This window comes from Triticum aestivum, chromosome 7D, assembly GCF_018294505.1.
Source record: "Triticum aestivum cultivar Chinese Spring chromosome 7D, IWGSC CS RefSeq v2.1, whole genome shotgun sequence".
Lineage (NCBI taxonomy): Eukaryota > Viridiplantae > Streptophyta > Magnoliopsida > Poales > Poaceae > Triticum > Triticum aestivum.
In genome coordinates this window covers 407,325,753-407,338,988 of record NC_057814.1, presented here as the reverse complement: position 1 = coordinate 407,338,988, position 13,236 = coordinate 407,325,753, and positions in this window count along the sequence as shown.

The following is a 13,236-nucleotide window of genomic DNA, read 5'->3' as shown; positions in this document are numbered from 1 at the left end:
TCACCCTCTTCCTTTTTGATGTCTGATGCACAAGAACAGCATTTGAGTGGAAAAACATGGTATGATGACAGATGGAATATGTATTGATAATTGATGGGCATGGCATCTCGACATATATGATGAGTAAACTAAGCTGATGGCGGTGCAACAAAGTAGAAGAAATGCAAGACAACATATGCAAGATACGCACAATCAATAAAACCTTGCCAAATTAGAGCAGGAACCTTGATGGGTGAACATGATAGGTCATCTGCCTTTGACTCCTCGAGGTTAGAATAGTCATTAGGATCATATTCTGAACAAGTGTGACACCCAAAATTTTATTTGGATTTTTCAAAAAATTTATTTTTGACTTGAGGGAGGTGATTTAAATTTATCTTCAAAAGAACCCTTCCTCTCAAGATATTTTTCTTATTGACAAGTGTTTTATTTGGATTCACCCAAGACATGATTTTGGTCTTGGAGGTTCTTTCTTTTTATTTGGACTTATACCAACATGCTTTTCTCTTTGAAAAATGTCCTTTAAAAATTTCTTTAAAAAGCCCTATAGCTTTTGGAATAATCTTTTTCCACTTTCAACAAATCTCTCTTGCCATGACCTATGTGCAAATCCTCTTCCACAAACCTTTCCCCACCTTTGGATCATGATGTACCTCAACTACAGCAAGTTGAACCTCTCCATATAATTTTCCATTTATATCTTATCAAAAACAATTTATGCCTTCTATCTTGATCCTTGGAGGTTTTCAAAGGAGCTACCCTTTCTGCTTTGAGTTTTCTCTCCAAACCAATTTCCCTAGCTAGTCCTTTGAACCCTCAACCAAGATCCATGAAGATCCACTGGTCTCCAGTTCAAATTTTTCAAACTATACTTGCTGCAAGTTTGGACCAGATTTGCCAAATTTGATGAAATTCATTCAAATCCTTCTCCAAAAATTCTGAGAAAAATCAGGCAGCCTCTGGGTGCATTGAGAGGTCACCTCACCAAGTCCCAACTCCAGGAAAAAATTTCTTCACACCAAATCATTTCATCGAACACCTTCAGAGCACTGTCAATGTCATGTTCAGTCAAATTCAGTTAACAGTGTCTGAACCACTGTCGTTTCTTCAGTGTCTGTTGTCGATCTCACCAGTGCCCCGGCATCGCCGTATTTCCTGTCCCCTCCCCCTTGTCCTCTGCACCGCACGAGCGCCTGGATGCTTGCGGGCGTCGGCGACGAGCTGGAAGAGGTGCGCCGCCCCGTGACCGACGCCAGCAGCGGCTTTGCGGCCGCCAGAGGGAGGCGCAGCGCAGACGGCGCCACCCAGCGCCGCCCAAGCCACCGGAGGCCGCCGCGTGGTCTTCCACTCCCCCGTGCGCGCTGCCACCCTCGTCGTGAACCGCTGGGCGCGGAGCGCGCTCTTTGCTGCCGTCGTGCCCGTGCGACCACCCCACCGTGGACCGACGCCATTACGCCATGACCGACCGAGTTTAGCAGTGGAACAAGACCAGTAACTCTCACTGGTGCTGCCTGGCCACCTAAACCCTCTGCCAAGTCACTGCCTCGCCGTAATCGCTCACCGGAGATTCTCCGTTCACGGCCACCCCCTCGAGCCGCCTATAAATAGAGGCCCCGAGCTCCAGCTAGTACCCACACCACCTCTGCACTCCACCAAGACCCCGCCTAGCCACAGGAAGAGCCCCGAGGGAGTCTCCTTCCCCAACTCCGGCCGCCGCGACCCGCCACGGGATCCAGCTCGATTCGCTCCCGTGCGTGCACCTCTGACTCCCATCTCTTGCCAGTAGCTCTCTAGTGCATTCCTCCTTCTGACCCGCGCTTCAATTCGAAGTTTGCAGCACACCACCGGAGTTCCCCACCATCACCCGAGCCGCCGTCCGCCGGAGAAAGTGTCGCCGTCGACGTGGTGCTCTCCGACGCCCAAGTCCACCACCCACCGACGCGGAAGGACACGCTGATACTCTTGGTACACTCCGATCTCCCTGACTCGCCGTGGTTCGACGCCGGCGACCACCGCAGCCTTCGGGCGCCGGCGAGGTTTTTCAATCCTGACATGTGGACCCCCCACGTCAGCCTCTCTTCTTTCTCCCCCGAAGCATTTTCTGTTGGCGCCTTCGGGCAGAGTACGTTTTCTCCGTGGGCTGGCGCGTTTCTATTCGAACCGTTTTCTGTTTTCTCAGTTTAGCCCCTGGAACTTTTCTGTTTCATTACAGATGAGTCCCTGGACAGAAACCCTTATAAGTTTTTAATAAAAAGTGATTTTTGAGTGATTCTTTTTCTGACAGTCTTATAATTTTGTCTAGTTTTTTATGGGATTTATTTGAAAAAAAATTGGAACAACTTTTATGCACGCGTTGGTTTTCACGTTAGTATGCATTTTTCGCTATACCGTAGGTTCCGGGAGAGGTGACGGAGCCGCGAACTTCGCCGAGCTAGACTCCGACTTCTTCGAACCAGGCAAGCATGTTTGAACCTTTGATATGATAGGTGTTTTGCATGTTTGCGTGAAAGGTTGTGCATTGCATATGAGTATCGGTGAGTATCTCGTTGCATGTGAGGCAACTACCCGTGTGTGCCAAAGTTACTGTGATCTCTGATGAGAAATGGCCTAGTCATGTGGTGACATGACGGGCGGTAAGTTGGTACTGTTGTAGCATGCCAGCCTTACGTCATCCGATTAATTCCGACGTTAACGTGGACGGAGTCACGTTATCGTTCTTCCCCCTTCCGTGCTACCACATGTTTTCTGCCAGAATGCGGTTTAGTAAGTTGGTAACCTCTTTCCATGTACACACCAAACAGAGGGGCTGGGATGAGGGTTCCATGGCCCTGGATTAAAGCCAGTCATCCGGTCAGGGGGCATGGGTGTTTCTGGTTGGGACCGAGAGGGGGGCACCCCTTAGAGCACGCGTATAGACATTTTGATCCCATGCTACGCGAGGTTGTAGCCTCCCTGTCTCAAGGTTTTTTCTTGAACGTTGCCGAGGGTGATTCCTGGCTTCGGAATGTTGAATGGGTGTGTACTGTTTAGATGTCTTTCTTCCCAAACACCGTAAACGGAACTAGTCCCCGTGACTACTGAAATCCATTGGCTGTGGTTAAAGTACAAACTCTGCAGAGTCAAATCCTTCCGAGTCATCGTATCCATGGTCAAGTAACGTGATCAGCGTATCCATGTCTACGTCATAACCTCGTGGTATATTTTCTCTTTCCGGTAAGCGAGCGTGAGTAGTAAACTTGGCTGAACGTTATTCCTGTGGATGGACTAACCCTGTTGTTTATCTCATGCCTGATTATTCTCTTGATATGATTTAAAAATTCATGAACTACTAAGTTATGAATGTATGCCCTTTATGTGATGTCGCTCAGACATCCGACTGTGGCATGTTTGTCTTTTACTTTCAATATAAGCCCTTTATGTAATGTCGCTCGGACGTCCGACTGTGGCATGTTTGTCTTTTACTTTCAATATAAGCCCTTTATATGATGTCGCTCAGACGTCCGACTGTGGCATGTTTGTCTTTTACTTTCAATATAAGCCCTTTATGTGATGTCGCTCAGACGTCCGACTGTGGCATGTTTGTCTTTTACTTTCAATAGAAGCCCTTTATGTGATGTCGCTCAGACGTCCGACTGTGGCATGTTTGTCTTTTACTTTCAATATAAGCCCTTTATGTGATGTCGCTCAGACGTCCGACTGTGGCATGTTTGTCTTTTACTTTCAATATAAGCCCTTTATGTGATGTCGCTCAGACGTCCGACTGTGGCATGTTTGTCTTTTACTTTCAATATAAGCCCTTTATGTGATGTCGCTTAGACGTCCGACTGTGGCATGTTTGTCTTTTACTTTCAATATAAGCCCTTTATGTGATGTTGCTCAGACGTCTGACTTTGGCATGTTTGTCTTTTACTTTCAATATAAGCCCTTTATCTGATGTCGCTCAGACGTCCGACTGTGGCACGCACTGCCTTTTATTTTCTATTATAAGCCCTTTATGTGGTGTCGCCTTGACACCCGACTGCGGCATTGTTATTCTTGTATTTTCCTCTCGAGGAGTCATTCAGACCCTCGTTTGGCACCCAGTATATTATTTTGGGATTTCGGGAGGACTACCGCCCGACTTCTCTTTTATTTCCCGTGCAGTATTATCTCTATGTCTGAGTGCACCTGTTAACCTATTCATAGGCATCATGTCTACATTTGTTATATGTTATGTCCGAACTGTCTTGCGAGTATTTTCATAGTACTCACCTGGCTTGTTGATTTGGCCAGATGTTGACGAAGGCGATCTCATGGATGAAGAGTTTGATAGTGAGTCCGACGCCTAGAGGAATCCCAGTCAGTCCCGTGCGATCCTGGATATTGGTCACTTGTATTATATACGCTTCCGGCACCCGCAATATATCTCCTCGAGCTTCACCCCGACGCTCGAAGAGCTGTAGTTTTCAGGAGTCATATCACCCGCTTCGCGGTGATATTTTCACCACCGTTGAGTTAGTAGTTATGCCACCCTATCCGCCGTCGTGTTTTATCGGCGTACATGTAATAAATTGTTGAGCAGTCCCCGCTCAACCTTGTATTATATTCAGTACCCCTGGTATTTTTCTTCTGTGACCAAGATATTGTCTACCAGTGAGAAGGAATTCTTCTTTACTGGTCCGTAAAAGGGATTGGTCTCTCAATAAATATTTTATTGAAAAACCGGTCGTGACAAGCTTGGTATCAGAGCCAGGCTGACTGTAGGAAGCCACTAGGTGCGATCGCTAATCGGTTATTAGCGTCTTTTGTGCTTTTTCAGCATTTTTTAAATGTAGCTATTTTCTGTTGGTCATCATAAATTTATGACTTGACTACTCAGAATTTTTGCCTACTTTTGTAGATGGCTGGCAGCAACTACGAGACTCGAGTGTTCACTAACGTGCCTGAGGGGTTTGTCAAACTCCTCGTCTCCATCACCAAGCTCGCGATTGGGCCAGCAACTCGTCCGGAGTTCACGCTTTACCAGCATAAGCTCAGCGACGACGTGTCTATGCACCAAGCCGTGGTGCAATTCAAGGGAGGACGTTCTGCGTCTCGCCACTTCCGTTTTGTGGGAAGGGCCATGCCTACGGAGAGGCATGCCATGCAGATGGCTGCCCGCGAGGTGATAGCTCGCCTTCGGGACATTCTTCCTATGATGAAGACTCGTCGCTACCGCTACCTCCCATGCCATGTGCCATACACTTGTCACTATGCATTCGCCTGCCACACCCGCACTACCGCCTGTCGCACCCGCGCCATCACCGCAGCACAGTGCTACGCACCAGGAGTCTGCTAGAGAGGAGGTGGAGGTTGAATCTCCTGCACCGCTGAGTCTTGCCCTCGGCAAAGGAAAGGACATCGTCACCATCTCCGACTGAGAGCGCCGAGTAGCCGCGTGTTATGTCTGCTTGTATGATGTGTTTTATCTGTACGCTAGTTTATATTAGTGTGTTCGCTGCTTTCCGGAGGGGTGTGCTAGTCTAAATAACATGTCAGGATGGTGTACGCACATCCTGAGTGCTGTATCGTGTGTTTGCTTTTCGCATGTAAGATTTGTGTTAAGCGTTTCTTCTCCGTGCGAAATTGTTTATGTTCTTTTTCGAAAAATCTTGAGGTCTTTTAAATTTTTGCCTTTGCAAGATTTCCCTTGTGCCACACAGTTCTTCTCATGAGTTTTGCAAAATAATACCCCCAGACTGGAAAAATGTCTCGCCCGTGGACTCGCTCCATGCCCAATCAGCCAGAAGGAGTTTATAGGACACAGACTAGCAACAACTTCACTCAGGGACAGTCCAGTCAACAGGACAGCAAAGCATCCTTGTCTCAAGTATGCCGTCTCTTAGAACAAAGCCAGCAACGGCACCAAGAGATGATGACCCACGTCATCAATATGGGAAACCACCGTGAGCCGTACCAGCCACACTCCAAGTTATCTGAGTTACAGAAGACTCGCCCTTCAACGTTTGCTCACACCGATAGGCCGCTGGAAGCCAATGATTGGCTTCATGACATCGAAAGGAAGCTGATTATTGCCCAGTGTTCAGATAATGAGAAGGTGCTTTATGCACCACACTACCTTACTGGAGCAGCTGCAGCATGGTGGGAAAACTTCCTACACATGCATCCCAGTGAACACAACATCACCTGGGAAGAGTTCAAGGAAGGCTTTCGTGGGGCACACATCCCCAGGAGCATCATAAAAATCAAGAAGAGAGAATTTGACGACCTCAAGCAAAGAGGCATGTCAGTGACAGAATACAACGGTCAGTTTACCCAGCTATCTCGTTATGCCTACGACGAGCACATGACAGAGAACAAGAAGATGGAAAAATTCCTGGACGGCCTGACACCGGCACTAAGATGCCAACTGGTTGTACACACTTTCCCGGATTTTAAAACTCTGGTTGACAAGGCCATTACCTTGGAAAATGAGCGTCGTAGTCTGGAAGATATCCGTAAGCGAAAGAGGGACAAGACGACTCTTGCTCGCAACAACCGAAGCAAGACTGAGGTTCCAAGGACAGAAGCAAGGAAATCCACGACTACTGATCTAAGGCCAGTCAGACAGTTTCATGCCAGGCACAAGGAGTTCACGTACCGTCCAGGGGTCACTTGCTACGCTTGTGGTGAAGAGGGGCACTATGCCAAACAGTGCCCAAAGCCAAGGAACTCGGCCCCCAAGCCAAACAATGGTGGGAATAATCCAGCCCCCAAGCGCAACAATTTCAATCCCAACAACAACCACAGGAAGGGTCACCTGAACCATGTGACCAGGGAAGAAGCGCAGAATGCCCCAGACATCGTGCTCGGTACGTTCCCTGTCAACACAGTACCTGCCACGGTTTTTTTTTCTGGAGCTTCCCATTCGTTCGTTTCGAAGAATTTTGTTTTGCAACATGGTTTTCCGATACTTCCCTTGGAAAAGTCTATGGTCATCAAGTCCCCCGGAAATAAGCAGATCCCTCAAAGTTACTGCAAAGGAGTAATCATTGAGTTCGAAGGACTACAGTTTCATGCTAACCTCATCGTGTTGGAAAATAAAGGACTGGATGTCATCCTAGGGATGGACTAGTTAACCACCAACAAAGGATTCATTGACTTTTTCAATCGGACCGTGATTCTCACTCACCATCAAGGCAAGACAATAAAAGTTATAGCTCAAGAAAGGCCACGGTCACGGCAAACAAAATTGAACAAAGTGGACATTTCAGAACTAAGAAAAGTTCCAGTGGTATGCGAGTTTCCTGACGTATTCCTGAAGAACTACCAGGCATGCCACCAGACCGAGAGATAGAGTTCAGCATTGAACTAGCACCTGGCACCGCTCCCATCTATAAGAAGCCTTATAGAATGGCACCCTCAGAATTGGTAGAATTGAAGGAGCAGATAAAGGAATTACTGGACAAAGGTTTTATTCGAGCCAGCTCCTCACCTTGGGGTTCGCCAGTATTATTCGCCAAGAAAAAGGATGGGACACTAAGATTGTGTATAGACTATCGAGCTCTCAATATGGCCACCATCAAAAACAAATATCCGATGCCGCAGATAAATGATTTGTTTGACCAGCTCGCACAAGCCAAGGTGTTCTGAAAAATTGATTTGAGATCGGGATATCACCAATTGAAAGTACGGGCAGAAGATATCCCTAAAACAGCATTCACCTCCAGATACGGATTATATGAGTTCACAGTGATGCCTTTTGGTCTAACGAACGCCCCCGCATATTTCTTCCACCTCATGAACAAAGTGTTCATGAAATTCATGGATAAATTTGTTGTGGTGTTCATCGACGATATTCTGGTTTACTCAAGGACACCGGAAGAGCACGCTGAGCATCTCAGAATTGTTTTGGCAGAATTAAGGAAACATCAGTTGTACGCAAAATTTAGCAAGTGTGAGTTTTGGCTAAGGCAAGTTAGTTTCCTAGGCCACATATTAAACCAAGAAGGCGTGGCCGTAGACCCAAAAAAAGTCAAAGCCATACTTGACTGGAAGCCACCCGCCAACGTGACAGATGTGCGGAGTTTCCTTGGAATGGCCGGATATTACAAAAGATTTATTGAAGGATTCTCCACTGTGGCAAAACCAATGACGCAACTGCTCAAGAAAGACAAGAAGTTTGTATGGACGGAAGCATGCGAGAGAAGCTTCCAAGAGCTTAAGAAGAAGCTAACAACCACACCGGTCTTAACCGTGCCAGACCTACACAAGAGTTTTGAAGTATATTGTGACGCATCTCGGAAAGGCCTCGGATGTGTACTGATGCAGGATGGCAAAGTTTTCGCGTATGCCTCCAGGCAACTGCGAAAACATGAGGAAAATTACCTACATGACTTGGAGCTAGCAGCAGTCATACATGCACTCAAGGAGTGGAGGCACTTTCTGTTGGGAAATCGCTGTGAAATATATACGGACCATAAGAGCCTTAAATATATTTTCACGCAACCAGAGCTAAACTTACGCCAACGACGCTGCTTGGAATTGGTCAAGGACTATGATGTCGGTATTCACTACCATCCAGGGAAAGCAAATGTAGTGGCTGATGCCCTTAGTCGGAACCCTAGCCCGGATGACGACAGCCCACGAAACTTGAGGCCTGAGTTTCAGCAAGAGTTCACTAGACTCAACATGGTGTTAGTCTCTGAGGGCACCGCATCAAATCTGGAGATACAGCCCACCCTAGTGGGACAAATTAAGAAGGCTCAACAAGGGCACCCCAGCATCGAAGGAATAAAGAGGAAAATGAGCCTTGGCAAAGCTGCAGGGTTCGTCACAGACAATGAAGGAATATTATGGTACGGAGACAGACTTTGCGTACCTAACATTAAGGAACTCAAGCAACAAATCCTAACCGAGAGCCACACCGCCCCATATTCAATCCACCCTGGAGGAACCAAAATGTACAAAGACATTCAGGAAAGATTTTGGTGGCACGGTATGAAAAGAGATATAGCCGCATTTATTGCTTGTTGCGATTCATGCCAGCGCATCAAGGCCGAACATCAAAAGCCAGCAGGGCTACTCCAGCCAAACAGGATACCGGAGTGGAAATGGGATGAAATAGGAATGGACTTCATCGTCGGACTACCTCGATCACAACGCGGAAATGACGCCATACGGGTCATTACAGACCGACTAACCAAGGTTGCTCACTTCATTCCCGTGAAGACTACCTACTCCACACAAAGCCTGGCCAAGCTTTATCTCTCCCGTATAGTTTGTTTGCATGGAGTCCCAAAGACTATAATATCCGACCGAGGCACCCAATTTGTCTCCAAATTTTGGGATCACCTGCAACAAGCTCTGGGCACGCAACTAGCTTTCAGTACAGCGTACCACCCTCAGACTGATGGACAAAAGGAACGTGAGAACCAAATCCTAGAGGACATGCTGAGAGCCTGTGTGCTCACCTATGGATCCAGTTGGGAAGAGAGTTTGCCGTATGCCGAGTTTGCTTACAACAACAGTTACTAAGCCAGCTTACAAATGGCACCCTTTGAAGCATTGTACGGACGGAGGTGTCGTACCCCACTGAATTGGTCAGAAACAGGTGACAGCCGTATCTTCGGCCCAGACATGCTTAAAGAGGCCGAGGAGAAAGTTAAGTAGATCAGGGACAGACTCAAGACATCGCAAAGCCGACAAAAGAGCTACTACGATCAAAAACATCGTGAGGTCAGCTTTGAACCCGGTGATTCCGTATACCTACGAGTGTCTCCTATGAGGGGCCTGCAACGGTTCAAAATTAAGGGGAAGCTAGCCCCGAGATTTATCGGACCATTCTGTATAAAGGCACGAAGAGGCACAGTGGCCTACAAACTAGACTTACCCAAGGAGCTGTCAGACGTCCATGACGTGTTCCATGTCTCACAATTGAGAAAATGTGTAAGTAACCTAGAGAAGCATGTATCTCATGAAAGCATTGATATACAACCAGACCTCACCTACAGAGAACGGCCAGTGAAAATTTTGGAAGAGTCTGAAAGAAGGACCCGTCAGAAAACGACAAAATTTTTCAAAGTTCAGTGGAGCAACCACACTGAGGATGAAGCTACATGGGAAAGGGAAGATTTTCTCCAGGCAGAGTATCCATACCTATTTGAGGATCAGCTGAAATCTCGAGGACGAGATTTTTCCTAAGGGGGTAGGTGTTGTGACACCCAAAATTTTATTTGGATTTTTCAAAAATTTTATTTTTGACTTGAGGGAGGTGATTTAAATTTTTCTTCAAAAGAACCCTTCCTCTCAAGATATTTTTCTTATTGACAAGTGTTTTATTCGGATTCACCCAAGACATGATTTTGGTCTTGGAGGTTCTTTCTTTTTATTTGGACTTATACCAACATGCTTTTCTCTTGGAAAAATGTCCTTTGAAAATTTCTTTAAAAAGCCCTATAGCTTTTGGAATAATCTTTTTCCACTTTCAACAAATCTCTCTTGCCATGACCTATGTGCAAATCCTCTTCCACAAACCTTTCCCCACCTTTGGATCATGATGTACCTCAACTACAGCAAGTTGAACCTCTCCATATAATTATTTCCATTTATATCTTATCAAAAACAATTTATGCCTTCTATCTTGATCCTTGGAGGTTTTCAAAGGAGCTACCCTTTCTGCTTTGAGTTTTGTCTCCAAACCAATTTCCCTAGCTAGTCCTTTGAACCCTCAACCAAGATCCATGAAGATCCACTGGTCTCCAGTTCAAATTTTTCAAACTATACTTGCTGCAAGTTTGGACCAGATTTGCCAAATTTGATGAAATTCATTCAAATCCTTCTCCAAAAATTCTGAGAAAAATCAGGCAGCCTCTGGGTGCATTGAGAGGTCACCTCACCAAGTCCCAACTCCAGGAAAAAAATTTCTTCACACCAAATCATTTCATCGAACACCTTCAGAGCACTGTCAATGTCATGTTCAGTCAAATTCAGTTAACAGTGTCTGAACCACTGTCGTTTCTTCAGTGTCTGTTGTCGATCTCACCAGTGCCCCGGCGTCGCCGTGTTTCCTGTCCCCTCCCCCTTGTCCTCTGCACCGCACGAGCGCCTGGATGCTTGCGGGCGTCGGCGACGAGCTGGAAGAGGTGCGCCGCCCCGTGACCGACGCCAGCGGCGGCTTTGCGGCCGCCAGAGGGTGGCGCAGCGCAGACGGCGCCACCCAACGCCGCCCAAGCCACCGGAGGCCGCCGCGTGGTCTTCCACTCCCCCGTGCGCGCTGCCACCCTCGTCGTGAACCGCTGGGCGCCGTGCGCGCTCTCTGCCGCCGTCGTGCCCGTGCGACCACCCCACCGTGGACCGACGCAGTTACGCCATGCCCGACCGAGTTTAGCAGTGGAACAGGACCAGTAACTCTCACTGGTGCTGCCTGGCCACCTAAACCCTCTGCCAAGCCACTGCCTCGCCGTAATCGCTCGCCGGAGATTCTCCGTTCACGGCCACCCCCTCGAGCCACCTATAAATAGAGGCCCCGAGCTCCAGCTAGTACCCACACCACCTCTGCACTCCACCAAGACCCCGCCTAGCCACTGGAAGAGCCCCGAGGGAGTCTCCTTCCCCAACTCCGGCCGCCGCGACCCGCCACGGGATCCAGCTCGATTCGCTCCCGTGCGTGCACCTCTGCCTCCCATCTCTTGCCAGTAGCTCTCTAGTGCATTCCTCCTTCTGACCCGCGCTTCAATTCGAAGTTTGCAGCACACCACCGGAGTTCCCCACCATCACCCGAGCCGCCGTCCGCCGGAGAAAGTGTCGCCGTCGACATGGTGCTCTCCGACGCCCAAGTCCACCACCCACCGACGCGGAAGGACACGCTGATACTCTTGGTACACTCCGATCTCCCTGACTCGCCGTGGTTCGACGCCGGCGACCACCGCAGCCTTCGGGCGCCGGCGAGGTTTTTCAATCCTGACATGTGGACCCCCCACGTCAGCCTCTCTTCTTTCTCCCCCGAAGCGTTTTCTGTTGGCGCCTTCGGGCAGAGTATATTTTCTCTGTGGGCTGGCGCGTTTCTATTCGAACCGTTTTCTGTTTTCTCAGTTTAGCCCCAGGAACTCTTCTGTTTTATTACAGATGAGTCCCTGGACAGAAACCCTTATAACTTTTTAATAAAAAGTGATTTTTGAGTGATTCTTTTTCTGACAGTCTTATAATTTTGTCTAGTTTTTTATGGGATTTATTTGAAAAAAAAATGGAACAACTTTTATGCACGCGTTGGGTTTCACGTTAGTATGCATTTTTCGCTATACCGTAGGTTCCGGGAGAGGTGACGGAGCCGCGAACTTCGCCGAGCTAGACTCCGACTTCTCCGAACCAGGCAAGCATGTTTGAAACTTTGATATGATAGGTGTTTTGCATGTTTGCGTGAAAGGTTGTGCATTGCATATGAGTATCGGTGAGTATCTCGTTGCATGTTAGGCAACTACCCGTGTGTTCCAAAGTTACTGTGATCTCTGATGAGAGATGGCCTAGTCATGTGGTGACATGAAGGGCAGTAAGTTGGTACTGTTATAGCATGCCAGCCTTACGTCATCCGATTAATTACGACGTTAACGTGGACGGAGTCACGTTATCGTTCTTCCCCCTTCCGTGCTACCACATGTTTTCTGCCAAAATACGGTTTAGTAAGTTGGTAACCTCTTTCCATGTACACACCAAACAGAGGGGCCGGGATGAGGGTTCCATGGCCCTGGATTAAAGCCAGTCATCCGATCAGGGGGCATGGGTGTTTCCGGTTGGGACCGAGAGGGGGGCACCCCTTAGAGCGCGCGTATAGAAATTTTGATCCCATGCTACGCGAGGTTGTAGCCTCCCTGTCTCAAGGTTTTTTCTTGAACGTTGCCGAGGGTGATTCCTGGCTTCGGAATGTTGAATGGGTGTGTACTGGTTAGATGTGTTTCTTCCAAAACACCATAAACGGAACTAGTCCTCGTGACTACTGAAATCCGTTGGCTGTGGTTAAAGTACAAACTCTGCAGAGTCAAATCCTTCCAAGTCATCGTATCCATGGTCAAGTAATGTGATCAGCATATCCATGTCTACGTCATAACCTCGTGGTATATTTTCTCTTTCCGGTAAGCGAGCGTGAGTAGTAAACTTGGCTGAACGTTATTCCTGTGGATGGACTAACCCTGTTGTTTATCTCATGCCTGATTATTCTCTTGATATGATTTAAAAATTCATGAACTACTAAGTTACGAATGTATGCCCTTTATGTGATGTAGC